The following is an 18,461-nucleotide window of genomic DNA, read 5'->3' as shown; positions in this document are numbered from 1 at the left end:
ATATTTTAGGTGACGAATTACCATTCTCTGTCTTAAAAATATTTAACCAAATTCAAATACTCAAATTTCAGTTGTTGCATTTTAATGATGCATCCATTTTTCAGTCTAAGTAGTAGGTCTTCTTTTATGAAACAAATTATGATAAAATTATATTATTGTCTTATATTTCTATTTGAATTTGCTATTTCAAATATAGGTTGTTCATCTAAATTTCTTGCTGTCCATTTTGTAATTTTTGTGGGATAATTCTTATTACAAATCTAAATTTAGTAAAAAGAAATCTGAGTATAAAGTAAGAGAAAGAAAAATTTCACTATAAATATCCTCATTTACACATTAAAATTATGAAAAAAAATAAATTGAGTCAGGTAAATTGTGACTATAGAAAAACCCTATTCAGATATTAAAATAATAATCATGAAATATTAATTGGAAGTATAGAATTAATTTAGAGTGAAAAAGTTGAAATTAAGCAAAATATGTAATTGCATGGATATGGGAAAAAATGAAAAGAAATTCAGAAAAACTGAAGGTATATGATGAGTTAGGATGGTAGAATTTTAAATGAAGTTTAGTTTTTAATTGTCTTTTTGGTGTGATGCTTACAAAATGAAATATAAAATAATAATGTTTTTATGGTTCTGAGTATATTTGTTCGGCATACACTGATGCAAATTCTATCAATTACACCAGCATTTTCTATTAAGTATAGGGATAGAACCAATTAACCAGTAACATTTACTGAGTGATTACTGTCCTAAGAACTTTAAATGTAACACTTTAAATGTACTAACTTGTTTAATATTTAATACAACCTAGTAAGGTGAGCTCCATTATTACTCTGTTCGTATGAATAGGAAAGCTACAGAAAACTTCCATCACAAGCCCAAGCTTACCAAATTCGTAGGTGCTGGGATGTAGGCGTGACCACTTGGTCCCTTCTCTTCACCACCACATAGGCTGTATCCCATAGCTTACTGCAAACAGAGGGATATAAATCCGCATTAGAACCAAAAATTATGCTAAAGAAAATTAAGGAGGTGGAAGAAAAGGGTAGGAGAGGCAAAGGAGGAGGAGTGACAGGTGATCCAAGAGATAAAGAAAAAAATAGATTGAGAAGACAGAAATACTATTAAAACTATTTCAAAGTATGATTTTAATGGAGTTTTAACACAATATAAATAATATAAACTAATACAAAATGGACAATTTAGGTCTTTTAATAGGTACTAAAGATTTTCTTTTTTCTAGATTTAATTTAAGCTTTGATCTTGTTTCTTTCAGAAAAAAAAATTTACTTCATTTAGGTCAGCACTGTTAACACCAGATTTTGTACTGCAGCTAAGGATCCATACACAATTCTTTTGAACCAATCATGGGCTTCTAATTCTCATTGCCACGTTATAACACAGACTCTTGTTTCTTGCTCACATCAGTGTAAGAGCCTTACCACGTGTTCTCCTGCCTTTATTTCCCCTTTACCACATCCCTATACATACTCTCTCCCTTCCTCCCTCCTCCACTAATCTCTTAAATGAAGAGGTACAATGGTAGAATTTTAAATGAATGTTAGTTTTTAATTGTCTTTTTGGTGTGATGCTTACAAAATGAAATAAAACAAAATAATGATGTTTTTATGGTTCTGAGTATACTTGTTTGGCAAATTCTACCATTCATCCTAAACTCTTTCTGAAACATATTTCCAAATGGGTCATTTTGTACATAAAGATCTGTGATGTCTTTTTATTTCTTGCTGAATTGGTCAAATGTGGTTTGACATGTTTCATCTTTTAATCATTACCCCTAAATCTAGAATCTCCTTCCATCTCTATTTCAGCTCTCTCGACTTCCAGCTGAAATGGGGATAGGACATTGTATGTAGTATATTAACTTAATCAGACTATGACAAGCCATAATTTATAAGCAAAGGACAGCTTTTGTTATTTTTGCTTATTTTTATAGTAAAGAGAGTATCAATTAAGAAACACATTACTTTGTCAGATAGCTATTTCTTCATACCAAATAATCCCAAACCTTAGTGGTTTAAAATAACATTTAAATTATCTTGTAATTCTGCATTTAACTGGGTGGTTTTACAATCTAGATGGTCTTGGGTGGGTAGGTTCTATTGCACCTTCTCACGTTTCTGTTGTCAGCTGCTCTGCAGTGAGAAGCTGGATGATTGATGAAGTCCTCCCTCACATGTATGGTGTTTGGCAAACTGTTTTCCCACTTATGCTGGTTTCGCTCCACATGCCTTCTCAAACTCTCACCAACCCCTATATTATTCACCTGGTGGCTAAGATTTCCACTTTCAATAAAAACAACAAAACAACCTCAATGTCCAATATATTTCAAGCATCTGCATCTGCTACTTTTACTGAAGCCCCATTGGCTCAAAAAGTCACATGGCCAATCCAGATTCAAGGGCTGGTGAAGTCAGATCCAGCCCTTGATAGAAGATTAATAATTTATATCTGTCCATTTCATCTAAATTGTCAATATTTTTGCGTAAACATATTGAGAATATCCCTTTATAATACTGGTGATATTACTATGGGGATTTATTGTCTCTATTTTCAAAGTTGGTATTCTTTTACTACATGGACCAGAGAATTATAATTAATCCCATGGAGTATATTAACTGAAATCACATAAAACAAAAAAAGTACAGAAGCAGTTTTCAAGTAGTCTGGGTAGTAGAACATGTACACACATGTATAAACACAAGTAAGTTTGTGTATAAACGAACACCTTATTCACAGATGTAACCATAAACTACTTTTCCAAGGATACTATGTAGTTAATAATATCTGGGCATATTTTTTAAGAGGAACTAGATAAAAACTAAAATTTGATTAATATAATTCCGCTGCTCTCTCTACGACACTGTACACCAAGTGCTGGGACATGTAAAGACAGGTATGACTGCTTCAGGGAAGCACAGCTCTCCACCTGTAGCCCACGTGCAAGAAATCCGATTAATTAACCCCCACCTGTTGGCAATCATTATTCTGTGCATGCGCTGTTAGGAAGGGAAATGACAGTTCAGAGTGATATTGAGCTTAATGATGTTCTAAACCAGAAAACATGGGGTTCTGACAATGAAGTCTGTCCAATTTTTTTCACATTCTTCTCTACTGTATAACAAGATGGGTCATTCATTAGAGCCACATGAATATTTTTACTGTGAAATAAAAGTGCATAATTTAAAGTATCATATACTTTCTGAAATCTTATGAAGTGCTTCACTGAAGCACACATAAGTGTGGATTTTCTCATGCTGACAAGTTAAAATTTTCAAGATAATCCATTCTATATTATTCATTCTAAATACATCTGCCCATGCACATTTTATGTTTTTCCTATATTTGTTGTGTACTATAATACTTTTCTACAGTGATAGTTTGCCAGGTTATTTGCTTACTAAATTCACAGAAATAAGTGTAACATAACAGATAACTGACTTCATACTATGAATGCTCAGGCTATGAATTCCCTGTTGAGGATGATGTATGACTCTACAATTCTATAAAACACTAAAATACTATAATAACAAAGTATCTTTTATTAAAGACTTAATCTTTTGATTTATTGAACTCTTATTAGTGTTAAAAATATAGATATGGTCTAGAATATGTATATGATAATGATAAAGTGAAAATTCCTTAAAATCAGCTTCAACCAATATCCTCATCCCTATATATACACAGGCACTTTTCATTTCAACCACATACTACTACCCAAAATTATTTCAGTAAACCATGTATTCTTACTTCTTTGTTTTGGGGGGCAAATAATCTATTCATTTATTTATTGTAGGCCTACCATGTTCCAGAAACTGTTATCAAAACTGAAATATACAAATCAACAAATAGAAAGCAAAAACAGTTGCCTCCATCTGTCACTTTAGGAGTTCAACAGAGAAATATAAGCTGACGTTATTTTGGGTATCATCAGCATAGAGGTCATGTTGATTGAGAGACAGAGAGAAATTGGGGGAGGGGCAGAGAGAGAGGGAGAGACTGTTAAGCAGGCTCAACACTCAGAGTGGAGCCTGACATGGGGCTCTATCTCACAATTGTGAGATCATGAACTGAGCTGAAAACAACAGTCTGATGCTTAACTGAATGAGCCACCCAGGAGCCCCAGCATACAGATAATATTTAAACGCATGAGATGTAATGAAATCACCAAGGGAGTGAGTGTAGAAAGAGGGAAAAAAAGGCACAAGGGCTGATGTAAAGTCTCCAGCAAAGAGACTAGTAGACTCCATGGATGGGAGGTCACAGTTAGGTAAAAGTTTGTTGGGTATATAATTCTAGAGGAATGAACTAGAAGGAAGGGGGAGTAATCAATAATGAGATGTATAAAAATGAGATTATGGAAAGGTTACAGGTTTAGGAATTGACATGGTCTAGGGTTTAACCGAAGGAATAACTGGGGATTAAAGAAACTGGGAGGCCAGAGTGGGCAGGATCCTCTCCACATGTATTCTAATCACCAAAAAAGAAGACATGAGTAGATTTGGAGAAAACAATAAAATAATGTTTAAAATCACTGAGAGATGAAACAAGTGCTCAGATACTTCTAGATTTTAACACTATGAAGAATTGAAGTGATGAAACAAAAGACAGAAAAAAAAAGAAAAGAAGAAAAGAATCAAGATGGTTGCAAGGAAAATAGAAGAAGAGAGGTATGGAACTATCAATGAGGAAACAAAGAAAAAGTACTCCACTTTTAAGACTAGTGGATATAGGGGTAAAAGAAAAACAAGTAAACAAAAGTATCATTAGTGGAGATCCAGGTTCCTTTTAGAGTAAAATGCTAAAGGAAATGCTCAAAAAGGAGGTTGACGAGGTTTTGCTACTGATGGACCAAGAGGACCCTCAAAAGGGGGATGGTGAGAAGGGGATTGAAAAGGGATTTTTCAGGGTTAGATGACAAGCAGGAGACCACCCAGGAGGTATGAGAAAGTCTGAGGCTTTCTGTGGCAACTGCAGAAATATCATGAGTTGAATCCTAGTGGAATTAAGTTAAATAGTTTTAGCAAAAGGGTGGTCCTTGTGGAATGTGAAGCAGTGAAGATTCCATTGTGCAGGGGTAAAGATGTTGTCAGAGGCTGTGTAGACAATGGCTATGACTGTGAGTTCCACCTACCTTTTGTTGATGAAGAGTTGAAGACTTGGGGAATACTCCCCATCTCTGAAGGTCCAATTAAAATGTTGATCTATCTTCTCTGGCAGTCACAAAGAAGCCAACTAATGTCCCCTCCATGTTTCCTTAGCACTGTGTTAGTCCAACTATCACTATGTCCGCCTGCCTGACTTTCCTACTAGACTGTGAGACTCTTCCATGAAGGATAATTTAATACCCACAATGGGTACCATATGGTTTGGTAAATACTTCCTCTCGAGAAGATACTGTAGTTGCTAGGTGAAAGCATAATACTTTAAATCACGACTTCTCAAACTCTAATGCAAACACAGATCCCATAGGGATCTTTTATTTATTTTTTTTTTCAATATATGAAGTTTATTGTCAAATTGGTTTCCATACAACACCCAGTGCTCATCCCAACAGGTGCCCTCCTCAATACCCATCACCCACCCTCCCATCCCTCCCACCCCCCATAACCCTCAGTTTGTTCTCAGTTTTTAACAGTCTCTTATGCTTTGGCTCTCTCCCACTCTAACCTCTTTTTTTTTTTTCCTTCCCCTCCCCCATGTTCTTCTGTTAAGTTTCTCATGATCCACATAAGAGTGAAACCATATGGTATCTGTCTTTCTCTGTATGGCTTATTTCATTTAGCATAACACTCTCCAGTTCCATCCATGTTGCTACAAAGGGCCATATTTCATTCTTTCTCATTGCCACGTAGTACTCCATTGTGTATATAAACCACAATTTCTTTATCCATTCATCAGTTGATGGACATTTAGGCTCTTTCCATAATTTGGCTATTGTTGGGAGTGCTGCTATAAACATTGGGGTACAAGTGCCCCTATGCATCAGTACTCCTGTATCCCCCATAGGGATCTTTTAAAATGCAGATTCTGCTATCTTGGTTGGTCCAAGGTTCTGCATCTTGCTTAGAAATGAGGTTATGTATTTCTTTCTTTTTTTTTTAACATTTATTTATTTTTGAGATGGAGCATGAGCAGGGGAGGGGCAGAGAGAGGGAGACACAGAATCTGAAGCAGGCCCTAGACTCTGAACTGTCAGCACAGAGACCTACACAAGGCTCAAACCCAGAAACTGAGAGATCATGACCTGATCCAGTCTGACGCTTAGCCGATTGAGCCACCCAGGCGCCCCTCAGGTTCTGCATTTCTTAAAAATGCAGGGCCTGATCTTACAACCATGAGATCATGACCTGAGCCCAAATCAAGAGTCAGACACCACTCACTGACCCACCAAAGTGCCCTGAGGTTCTGCATTTTTAATAAGAGCTCATGTGGTGGGGTGCTGCTGCTACTGGTCCTCAGCCTAACTTTGAGATGCTGGCTTTTAGAATGTATCAAATGATAGGCATTTAGACATTCAAATATGTAATATATATATTATATAATTATACATTATATGTCATATTTTATAAGAAACATGTTATATATTTTATATGCATAAGACATAATACGTATTAAAACAAAATAAAATAAAACTTTTATTTTAACTTTAATGTCTTCTCTATCAATGTATGCCCTTGACCAAAATATTATATTTGGCTTCATTTATAATTTATACACACAGTCTTTCTTATTCAAGCCCCTAATTACTGTTATCTCTATGGAATTATAAGGCATATATTTTCAGAGAAAATATATGAACACTTTTCTTTTTCCTAATGTACCAAATTCAAGGTCCTATCCTGATCATTAAATTTACAACCTTCAGGATTAAATTTTATTTTTCATCTCAGCCTTCTTATATGATCTCTCTGGATTTTGTTATTATAATATTGTCTTAAGCTTGCTATTTTTTCTATTAATACTTTTCTCTTTCTCCCTCATATCATACTTTCCCTTAGAATGTTAATTCATTATATCTTATATTAAACTTAATTATTTTCAACACCAAGCTAGTTGTTTCAGTATTCAGTTTTTGTATTGTGAAAATATGAAAAACATGATGCCAACAAATTTGAAAATATATATTTAATGGACCAATTCATGTAACATCAATAAGATAAATGACTGACCTTGCATGAGAAATGGCTGAAATCCCACAAGAGGCAAAGTTGGCAAGAAGACACTGGAATGCTTTCCCACTAGTCTCTGGAACAAACCAAGGATATCCATGTGTCAACTTCTATCAGACATTGTACTAAAGGTCTTAGTTGGTGGGAAAAAATTTTTTTGAAAGAAATACACTGAAGGCATGCAGATCAGAATGAAAAAGTAATATGTTTTCACCTACAGGGGATATGATCCTATATGTAGAAAAATGGTAAGGGGAAAAAAATGACAAAAACTAATAAATGAGTTCTACAAAGTCACAGGATACAAGTTAGATATTCAAAATCTATTTATCTCTATATACTAGCAACAATCTCAAATAAAATTACAAAACAGTTCTATTCACAATAACATCAGAATAAAATAAACTACTTTGGAGTGAATTTAACAAAAGAAATGTAAGACGTATATACTGAAAATTACAAAACATCGAGAAGACAATTAGGATCAAATAAAAAGACATTTTATGTTCACTGATTGGAAGGCTTACTATTGTCGCAATGGCAATTACCACCAAATTGATCTATAAATTCAGTGCAATCTCTATCAAATCTCAACATGCTTATTTGTAGAAAATGAAAAGTTTATCCCAAAATTTATGTGGAAAAACAAAGGAACTAGAAGAGCTAAAACATATTTGAAAAAAAAAAAAAAAGAAAGAAAGAAAGAAATACACATTGGAGAATTATAGTATTTGATTTTAACTTACTTTAAAATAATGCAGACAGTGTATAATCATAGTATTAATAGATCAACGGACCAGAATTGGGAGTTCATAAACAGACCCTTACCTTAAAGTCATTTATTTTCAAGAAAGATGCCAATACAATTTAATAAGGGAAAAATATGGTTGGGGTGCCTGGGTGGCTCAGTCGGTTGAACGTCTAACTTCAGCTCAAGTCATGTCTCCCTCTCTCTCTCGCCCCCCCACTCTCACTCTGTCTCTCTCTCAAAAATAAATAAACATTAAAATTTTTTTTTAAATAAAGGAATATTCTTTTATAAATGGCCCTGGAACAGTTGGTTGTACACTTGCAAGGAAAAAAACAAAGGTGGAAGAGGAAGAGAAAAGACCCTTATGCACACCATAAACAAAACATAAACCCAAAAATTATACCTCTAGGAATCTAGCCAAGAAAAGTGTTTCAAAGTCCACAAAAACATGTATGCAAATTGTTCACAGAAATATTAACCACTTATAAGAGCCTGAAGTGGAAATAATCTACCTGTAGGTGATCATTTGGAGAAAAAAAATAAAAGTATATCCACAAAATGGGATAATATTCAATAATTTAAAAAAAAGTACTGATAAATGCTACAACATGGGTGAACCTCAAAAATATTATTCTAAGTGAAAGAGCTGAGAATATACAAAAGAATATGTATACTTTTTTGTCTGAAATGATTGGAAAAGACAAATTTATAGAAACAGATACCAAGGAGTATTTTCTCAGGCTGAGAATGGGAGTGATTAACTGTAAACAGGAGGAGGCCATCTCAGGATGACTGAAATGTAAAGAGTGACCAACCACTTGGATTTGCCTCAGATGGAAGTGTATCCTGGGATGTGGTACCTGGGGTGTTAATTTACTAAAATCACTGAATTGTACACTTTCAACAACTGACTTTAGGGATATGTGAACTGATAAACAGAACAATAAAGCTATTAAAATAACAGAATGATAAAAATACTAGATAAATTTCAGAAATAGTATCTTGAGGGGCACCTGGGTGGCTCAGTCGGGGTCTGCTTAAGGTTCTCTCTCTCTCTCTCTCTCTCTGCCCCTCCTCTCCTCATGCACACAGGCTCTCTCTCTCAAAATAAACGTTTAAAAAGTAATATCTTCATTATTAAGTAAATATACCAATTTGGAGTTTTGCAATATTCACCTTAAGCATCAAAAAGGAGAAAAAAGTTTCTCAATTTATTGAAGTAACAACAAAAAATGAAATTTAATTTTATAGTGTATTCATTTTTCAAGTTTAGAAAATTGTATATTAAAATTTTAAGAAAAGGCATATTTACTGTTTAGGTTATATAAAAGTAAAAATAAACATGTCAATTCAATGATAAAGATGTTGCTGTTTTAGGGCATGTTGACTGATAAATTCCATGAGCATTTATCCTATTAAACCATTTTTCTAAGTGGAAATATACTTTGTGTTTAAAAAGCTGTTGAAATAGTTAACTCTTTTTTTTTTTTTACAAAAATGTCACATGTAGAATGTAGTAGTAGTCTTAGTGAGCCATTTTCTTAAAATTTTAGCAGTTAATTAAATGCATTTTCTTCCTTAGTATACAAACAAGTCATGGTAGTTCTTTAAATGTTTGCTGATTTAGGGGCACCTGGGTGGCTCAGTCAGTTAAGCATCTGACCTCAGCTCAGGTCATGATCTCACAGTTCATGAGTTCAAGCCCAATGTCAGGCTCTGTGCTGACAGCTCAGGGCTTGGAGCCTGATTTAGATTCTGTGTGTGTGTGTGTGTGTGTGCCTCTCTCTCTCTCTGCCCCTCCCCCACTTGTGCTCTGTCCTCTCTGTCTTTCAAAAGTAAATAAACATTAAAAAAAGTTTTAATAAATAAAATACAAATGTTTGCTTATTTGTTTTGTGAGAGAGAGCATGTATGCATGCACAAGTGCACAATCCAGGGAGGGCAAAGAGGGAGGGAAAGAATCCCAAAAGCAGGCCCCACACTGTCAGCACAGAGCCCAATGTGGGGCTGGATCCCAGGAACAGTGAGATCATAACCTGAGTCAAAATCAGCTTAACCAACTGAGCCACCCAGGTGCCCCAGACCATGGTACTTTTAAATAATTTTATTTTACTGCTTAAGAAGGAGAGGTTAGACTATATAAACACTCTTCATTTCACACTACTCTATAAATCTCTCATAGATTATAAATATTATAGCCAGAGGCATCTCATGGTTTTAGGCTACCAGAAGAAAAGCATAATCACAAATGGGCATCTCCACCAGAACCTGTAACCACACATAAGAGCAGAGTTTAATTAGTGCCATGTTTCAAATAATCATTTCACCTATCACACTCAATTTCCATGACAATATTAAAATCCCAACCCAGTAAGAAGTGTGAGGGAAATTAGAGGAGAAAAGAGGTTAAACCAAGTATTTGTTCATTCCCACTATCTTCAGAAAGTGGTTGAGTAGAGAAATACCTAGATAGGTTAGAGAGAACTCCTAGTAGATTCTGAAAATATTTCTAGAGGATTGCCAAATCTGCAAATCTATTTGTGAATCTCAGCATCTAGTCTCACACAAAAGTATACCTTAGTTTATAGTTTAGAAATAGTTGAGATGGTCATTAACATGAATAGAGACGAAAAAGTTTTCCTTTGTCAAGATTTCTTTTGGCTAGAAAAACGGTGGAGAGAAGAAAGTCTGTAACTCAAATGTTTACCAAAAAGCTATAACAGAAATTGATTAATCAAAAAGACATTCTTTAAAATAAAGGTAAGTTTATTACCTTCCAGTCCCCCCACCAACCTGCTGTCAGCAAGGTTAAATCTTGAAAGAAAGCAAGAAAGCAAGGAAGAAGAAAGGAAGGAAGGAAGGAAGGAAGGAAGGAAGGAAGGAAGGAAGGAAGGAAAGAGAGAGAGGAAGGAAGGAAGGAAGGAAGGAAGGAAGGAAGGGAAGAAGGAAGGAAAAAGAAACCAAGCAAGAGTGACAGAGAGGGTTGGGGGAGGAAAGGGAGTGGAGGGGACAAACTGTACAAAATAATGATGCTACATATTTTGATATTTGAATATCATGTACAAAATTATAACCACAGAAGTTTTCAAATCCTAGAACACAAGATGCTGCTGCAATGTCTTAAAAAACTTTTTCTGTATAGGAGAAAAGAGAAATTGTGTAAGTAGCAGCAGAAGGAATCAAAAGAGATCCCTAATTTGCTAATGACATTATGATTTTTTTTCTCTTTCAATTCATTTATCCTCTAAGGTCAATAAATTATTTTCCCAAACAAGTATTTATTGGTAATAGTTAAAAACTCCTCTTTCCAATTATCTATTTTTCTCTCATTTCATTGTTAATTTTTCTTGCTTCCTTGCTATACCTCTCTCCCTTTCTTCCCTGAAATTGTATCAGCTATATTATCAATTTGCATGGGAAATTTTTACTCAACATGATATTCTCACAAAAGACTGACTTACGGGTTGTCATAAATCAGAAAAAATCTCTGAGAAGATGAATGAATATGTGTTTCTCCCATATCACACATAAGGTGCATGAGAAAGAACAGGATGGGGTCAGAATCAAGTCTTCCCCAGAGTTCTAGAAAGCTCACTGCAGTATGCAGAACCCTCTAGAACTGGTAGTCAAGAACCAACATTATTTTACATTTCTTGCCTAACTTACAGTCAACCGTGCCTGGTTTTCTCTCTTAACCTTAACATTAATTTGTAATTATTATGTCCTGGTTCTTTTTGATATTCTTAGCAGCACACCCAACAACTTTTGTTCTTCTCATTATATACATGTCACAAAAAGCTGAGATGAGAAGATGTTATATTAAATTTTTTTATTAAGCAGGACATTAGTTTATATTCTCTGAAGTGGAATCATGCACCTTTAATTTAATTAAACTGCACATTTTGAGATAAATCAATGAGGTGAAATTTACTACTATGAAACATACTATTTTTAATGTCTAAATTTTATGTGACTTAAAAACACACTCTCCTAAAATCAGCAATCAATTTGATAGTTCCAAAAGTACTTAAAATCCCTCATTTTAATAAGGACGTTATGGTATACAGCTTTTAGGAACGAGTGGAAGTTGTATTCATTATTTTATTAGATGTATCAGGATACATATATTTCCCTCTAATTTCACTAGAGTCGCATTAGAAGTCTTTTCACTATTAAAAAGAATTCACAATAAAATATATGTGCCTTGTCAAAACAAAAAGGATGAAACATTCTAAGGTATCAAATGATACGTATCATGATGTAATCTAGATGCTTTAGTGATATACTGCTTGTGTCTGATAGAGATCTGAAGCCACATAAATAACTAATAGATGAAATTATGCTGTAAATAACACACCTATAAATATCCAAGGGAAGAAAAGAAAACCTGAAGAACAGAATTCAATTCTTTTCTGTTCTTAAGAGTAACCTGTCATCAGTGATATTACAAAGGAGACAAGATTCTAATTCTATGGAACTAACACAAGTGACTGACAGAAACATCCATAATGCAAAATATACTTTAGATGGATTTATGAAGTAGATCAGATGTCTTTTTTGTGTGTTTAGCTTTTATCTTCTGCACACTATATGCTAGAGCACAGATTCCACTATTGTATTTCCAAGTTAACCAACAAACCACAGATAACTCAGGGTTCACATTTTTTTTTTAAATATAAGATAGAGAAAACAAAAATAAGCAAACCAAAGAGTCATTTGCATTTAAATGGTAATAACTATAGAGTTGTAAATGCAGCTGGTAAATACAAAGAGAGTCAAATTAAACCAGGACAATTTTTACGCAAGAAAATATTCTTGAACTTGTTCTATGTAGGTGAGCCTCGGGAATTGCTGGATGTTGGGTGCATTTCTTCGTGGTATGGAACCCTCTCCTAAGCAAGAAATTAAGATTCTGGATAATGGAGTGCATCGGTCTGGGTCACATTTCCTGAGAAATGTCTGCACACATTTTATCACTGCAGTTGCTATATTGCACAAATTGTTTCTCCAAACTTTGCTACAATTCTATTCAGCAATTTCACTTTGCTCTTCCATTCTACTCCAATCTTTTTCCTCATGAAAACATATTCAAAATGAAATAACTCCCCAGTTCACCTTTTCTGAAGTAAATCTAGTTGTGCCTATGTTGTGCTCATACTTCCTCATGAAATTCATTGTGAGGGGGATGAGGAAATACATAAAGTCTCAAGAGAGTGGTCTTCACAAAGGGCATAACCTGCACACTCGGAAGAAATGAGGAATCCTAGGCTCCAACCCAGACCTTCTCAATCAAAATCTTGACTTTAACAAATTCCTAAATGATTCTAATGCATAGTAAACACTGAATCGTCCAGCCAAAAAATATACAGATGTGAAGTCAGCCCCATCTTCTAGAAAGCTATTGAAGCAAAACCCATGCATAGTAATATAAAAAATGTTCTTTATGTGAATATAGATAGAAACATATTAACCTGAAAGATGATTAGCAATGTGGGGATGGCATATTATCACATTTATATGAAACCAAAAACAGAAAAATATTTACTGAGATAATTGTAAAAAGTATATTTTAACCAGTAAATATAATATCATTAAATAAACAAGTGTAGATATTTCTTATCTAATCACGTGAATGGTTAGCCACAAGGTATCATGTATGTGTCTGTAAATGTACCCAAGTATGTATGTATAGAAAGCTAACTACATATATACTTTTGTAACTATTTAAGAACACATTGCAGATATTGTATCACTTTATCCAAAATACTCCTGTGTCTTAAGAATGGTGGTATTCTTTTACACAACCATTGTACAATTACTAAAATCAGAAAATTTAATATTGTTGCAGTGCAATTATCTAGTCCACAGTCCATATAAAAATTTCACACACTGTTGCAAAATGTGTACTGTAACTATTTTCTCCAATCTAAAATCCCATCCAGGACTATGCATTAAATGTAGTTGTCATGTTTCATTAGTCTGTTGTATGTGGAGCAGTTTCTTAACTTTTTTTTTCCTTTTTTAATTTAAATTATAATTATTTAACATACAGTGCAATATTGGTTTCAGGAGTAGAATTCAGTGACTCATCACTTACATACAACACCCACTGATCATCAAAACAAGTGCCCTCCTTAGTACCCATCACCCATCTAGCCCATCTCCCACCCACCTCCTTATGTCAACCCATAGTTTGTTCCCTATCATTAAGAGTCTTTTGTGGTTTGTTTCCCTCTCTTCTCTTTCCCCCCATTCCCGTATGTTCATCTCTTTTGTTTCTTAAATTCCACACGTGAATGAAATCATATGGTATTTGTCCCTCTCTGATTGACTTATTTTGCCTAGCATAATACATTCTAGCCTCATCCACATCATTGCAAGTGGCAATATTTCATTATTTTTTATGGCTAATATTCCATTGTATATGCATACTGTGTGTTCTTTATCCATTCATCAGTTGGTGATCATTTTGGCTCTCTCCATAGTTTGGCCATTGTTGATAATACTATGAACACTGGGGTACATGTACCAGTTCAAATCTGTATTTTTGTGTCCTTTGGGTAAATACCTAATAGCACAATTGTTAGTTGGTAGCACAGTTCTATTTTTAATTCCTTGAGGAACCTCCATACTGTTCTGCAGAGTGGCTGCACCAGTTTGCATTCTCACCAACAGTGCAAGAGGTTTCCCCTTTCCCCTTACTCTTGCCAATATCTGTTTCTTGTTTTGTTAATTTTGCCATTCTAACAGGAGTGGCATTGTGGTTGTGATTTGTAATTCCCTGATGATGAGTGATGTTGAACATCACTTCATGTGTCTGTTAGCCATCTAGATGTGTTCTTTGCAAAAGTGTCCATTCCTGTCTCTGCCCATTACTTAACTGGGTTATTTGGTTTGGGGTGTTGAATTTGAGAAGTTTTTTTTTACAGATTTTGGATACTAACCCTTTATCAGACATGTCATTTGCAAATATCTTCTCCTATTCCATAGGCTGCCTTTTAGGTTTTTTTTTATTGTTTCCTTCGCTGTGCAGTAGCTTTTTATGTTGATGAAGTCCCAATAGTTTGTGTTTGCTTTTGTTTCCCTTGCCTAAAGTGATGTGTCTAGTAAGAAGTTGCTCCAATCGATGTCAAAGAGGTTGCTGCCCATGTTCTCCTCTAGGATTTTGATGGTTCCCTGTGTCACATTTAGATTTTTCATCCATTTTGAACTTATTTTTGTGTATGCTGTAAGAAAGTGATCCAGTTTCATTCTTTTGCATATCGCTGTCCAGTTTTCCTAACACCATTTGTTGAAAAGACTTTTTCCAATTGGGTATTCTTTCTTGCTTTGTTGAAGATAAGTTGACCATACAGTCGTGGACCCATTTCTGGGTTTTCTATTCTGTTCCACTGATCTATGTGTCTGTTTTTGTACCAATACAATATAGCTTGAAATACAAAATTGTAATGCCTCCAGTTTTTTGTTTGTTTGTTTGTTTTTAGGATTGCTTTGGCTATTTAGGGTGTTTTGTGGTTCCATACAAATTTTAAGATTGTTTGTTCTAGCTCAGTGAAAAAATTCTGGTGGTATTTTGTTAGAGATTGCATTAAATGTGTAGATTGCTTTGGGTAGTATAGACATTCTAACAATGTTTGTTCTTCCAATCCATGAGCATGAAATATTTTTCCATTTCTTTGTGTCATCTTTAACTTTTTCTATAAGTTTTATATTGTTTTTAGAGTATAGATCTTTTCCTCTTTACTTAGGTTTACTGCTGGAATCTTATTGCTTTTGGTGCAATTGCAAATGGAATTTATTCCTCAATTTCTTTTTCTGCTGCTTTGTTATTGATGTATAGAAATGCAACAGATTTCTGCACATTGACTTTATGTCCTTTGAGTTTGCTGAATTCATGTATTAGTTCTAGCAATTTTTGGGTGAAGTCTTTCAGGTTTTCTACATAGAGTATCATGTTGTCTGCAAATAGTAGAAGTTTGATTTCTTCCTTGCCAATTTGGATGCCTTTTATTTCTTTTTATTGTCTGATTGCTGAAGCTAAGATTTCCAGTACTGTGTTAAATAGTAAGTGAGAGTGGACATTCTTGTCTCCTTCCTGATCATAGGAGAAAGGCTCTTAGTTTTTTCACATTAAGGATGATATTAGCTGTGGATCTTCTGTATATGTCCTTTATGATGTTGAGGTATGTTCTATCTGTCCCTACTTTGTTGAGGGTTTTTATCAAGAATGGATGCTGTATTTTGTCAAATGCTTTTTTGGCATCTAGTGAGAGGATCATATGGTTCTTATTCTTATTTTTATTAATGTGGTGTATCACATTGATTGATTTGCAAATATTGAACCAGCCCTGTAGCACAGAAATAAATCCCGCTTGATCATGGTGAGTAATTCTTTTAAAGTACTGTTGAATTTGATTTGCTAATATGTGGTTGAGAATTTTTGCATCCATGTTCATCAGGGATATTGGCCTATAATTCTCCTTTTTTAGTGGGGTCTTTGTCTGGTCTTGGAATCAAGGTAATGCTGGTTTCATAGAATGAATTTAGAAGTTGTCTTTCTATTTTTTGGAACAGTTTGAGAAGAATGGTTATTAACTCTTCTTTAAATGTCTGGTAGAATTCCCCTGGAAAGCCATCTGGCCCAAGACTCTTGTTTGTTTGGGAGATTTTTGATTCCTGATTCAGTTTCTTTGCTGGATATGAATCTGTTCAAATTTTCTATTTCTTCCCGTTTCGGCTTTGGTAGTTTGCGAGTTTCTAGGAAACTGTCCAATTCTTCCAGATTGCCCAATTTGTTGGCATATAATTTTTCATAGTATTCTCTTATAATTGTTTGTATTTCTGTGCTGTTGGTTGTGATCTTTCCTCTTTCATTCGTGATTCTATTTGGGTCCTTTTTTTTTAGTGTTTATTTTTGAGGGGGAGAGAGAGTGGGGAAAGGCAGAGAGAGAGAGCAAGACAGAGATCCAAAGCAGGCTCAAATTCACGAACTGTGAGATCATGACCTGAGCCGAGTTGGAGGCTTAACTGGATGAGCCACTCAGGCACCCCTCTTTTTTCTTTTTGATGAGTCTGGCTAGAGGATTGTCAATTTTGTTAATTCCTTCATAGAACCAGCTGTTAGTTTCATTGATCTGTTCTACCATTCTTTTGTTTCTATATCATTTATTTCTGTTCTAATCTTTATTATGCCCTTTTGCTGGCTCTAGGTTATATTTGTTGTTCCTTTTCTAGTTCCTTTAGGTGCAAGTTTAGACTGTGTATTTAGGACCTTTCTTCCTCCTTGAGATAGGCCTGAATTGTAATATACTTTCCTCTTAACACTACCTTTGCTATATCCCAAAGGTTTTCAACTGCTGTGTTTTCATTTGCATCCATGTATTTTTTAAGTTTCTTGATTTCCTGGTTAACCCTTTCATTCTTTACTAGGACGTTCTTTAAACTCCGTGTATTTAAGTGCTTTCGAATTTTTTTCTTGTGGTTGACTTTGAGTTTCATAGCAGTGTGATCTGAAATATGCAGGGTATAGTCTTGGTGTTTTTGTAGTTGTTGAAAGCTGATTTGTGACCCAGTATGTGATCTATTCTGGAGAATGTTCCATGTGCACTTGATAAGAATGTGCATTCTGCAACTTTAGGATAAAATGTTCTGAATATATATGTTAATCCATCCAGTCCAGTGTGTCACTCAGAGCCATTTTTTTCGTATTGATTTTCTGTCCACTGCTCTAAGTGGGGTGTTAAAGTCCTCTACTATTATTGTGTTATTATCAGTAAGTTTCTTTATGCTTGTGATTGACTTATATATTTGGGTGCCTCCAAGTTAGGGGAGATAATTATTTATAATTGTAAGATATTATTGATGCATAGACCCCTTAATTATGATATAATGCTCTTCTTTATCTGTTACATTGTTTTAAAATCTAGTTTGTCTGATGTAAGTATGGCTACTCCAGCTTTCTTCTGACATCCATTAACATGATATATGGTCCTCCATCCTCTCACTTTCAATCTGCAGGTATCTCTAGGTCTGAAATGAATCTCTTCTAGGCAGCATATTGATAGGTCTTTTGTTTTTCCATTCTGATACCTATGTCTTTTGATTGGAGCATTTAGTCCATTTATATTCAGTGATTATAGAATGATACAAATTTAGTGCCATTGTGTTACCTGTAGAGTTAATGTTTCTGGTGATGCTTTCTGGTCCTTTCTAGTCTCTGTTGCTTTTGGTCTTTTTTTTTTCCACTCAAAAGTCCCCCTTAAAATTTCTTGGACAGCTGGTTTAGCTGGTCACAAATTCCTTTAGTTTTTGTATGGGAAACTCTTTCTCTCTCCTCCTTTACTGAATGACAGCCTTGCTGGATAATTAATTATTGGCTGCATATTTTTTTCCATTCAGCATGTTAAATATATCTTGCCACTCCTTTCTGGCCTGCCAAGAGTCTGTGGGAAGATCTGCTGTAAACCTGATCTGTCTTTCCTTTAGGTTAAGGATTTTTTTCCCTTGTTGCTT

At 34.7% G+C, this 18,461-nt stretch overlaps 1 long non-coding RNA gene across 1 annotated transcript in view; it reads right to left on the bottom strand.

Moving 5' to 3' along the window:
- The window catches only part of LOC132681126 (uncharacterized), a 31,536-nt gene extending 24,258 nt beyond the window's left edge, over positions 1-7,278 (bottom strand). Inside the window, exons 1-2 of the long non-coding RNA XR_009610873.3 lie at positions 7,199-7,278; positions 897-977 (exon numbers count right to left, since the gene is read on the bottom strand). This is a non-coding gene — a long non-coding RNA (uncharacterized LOC132681126). The remainder of the gene's footprint in view (positions 1-896; positions 978-7,198) is intronic.
- Between the last annotated feature and the right edge of the window lie 11,183 nt (positions 7,279-18,461).

The sequence above is a fragment of the Panthera onca genome, chromosome A1, assembly GCF_046562875.1.
Source record: "Panthera onca isolate mPanOnc1 chromosome A1, mPanOnc1 haplotype 2, whole genome shotgun sequence".
NCBI lineage: Eukaryota > Metazoa > Chordata > Mammalia > Carnivora > Felidae > Panthera > Panthera onca.
This window is presented reverse-complemented; position numbering and strand designations above follow the sequence as displayed.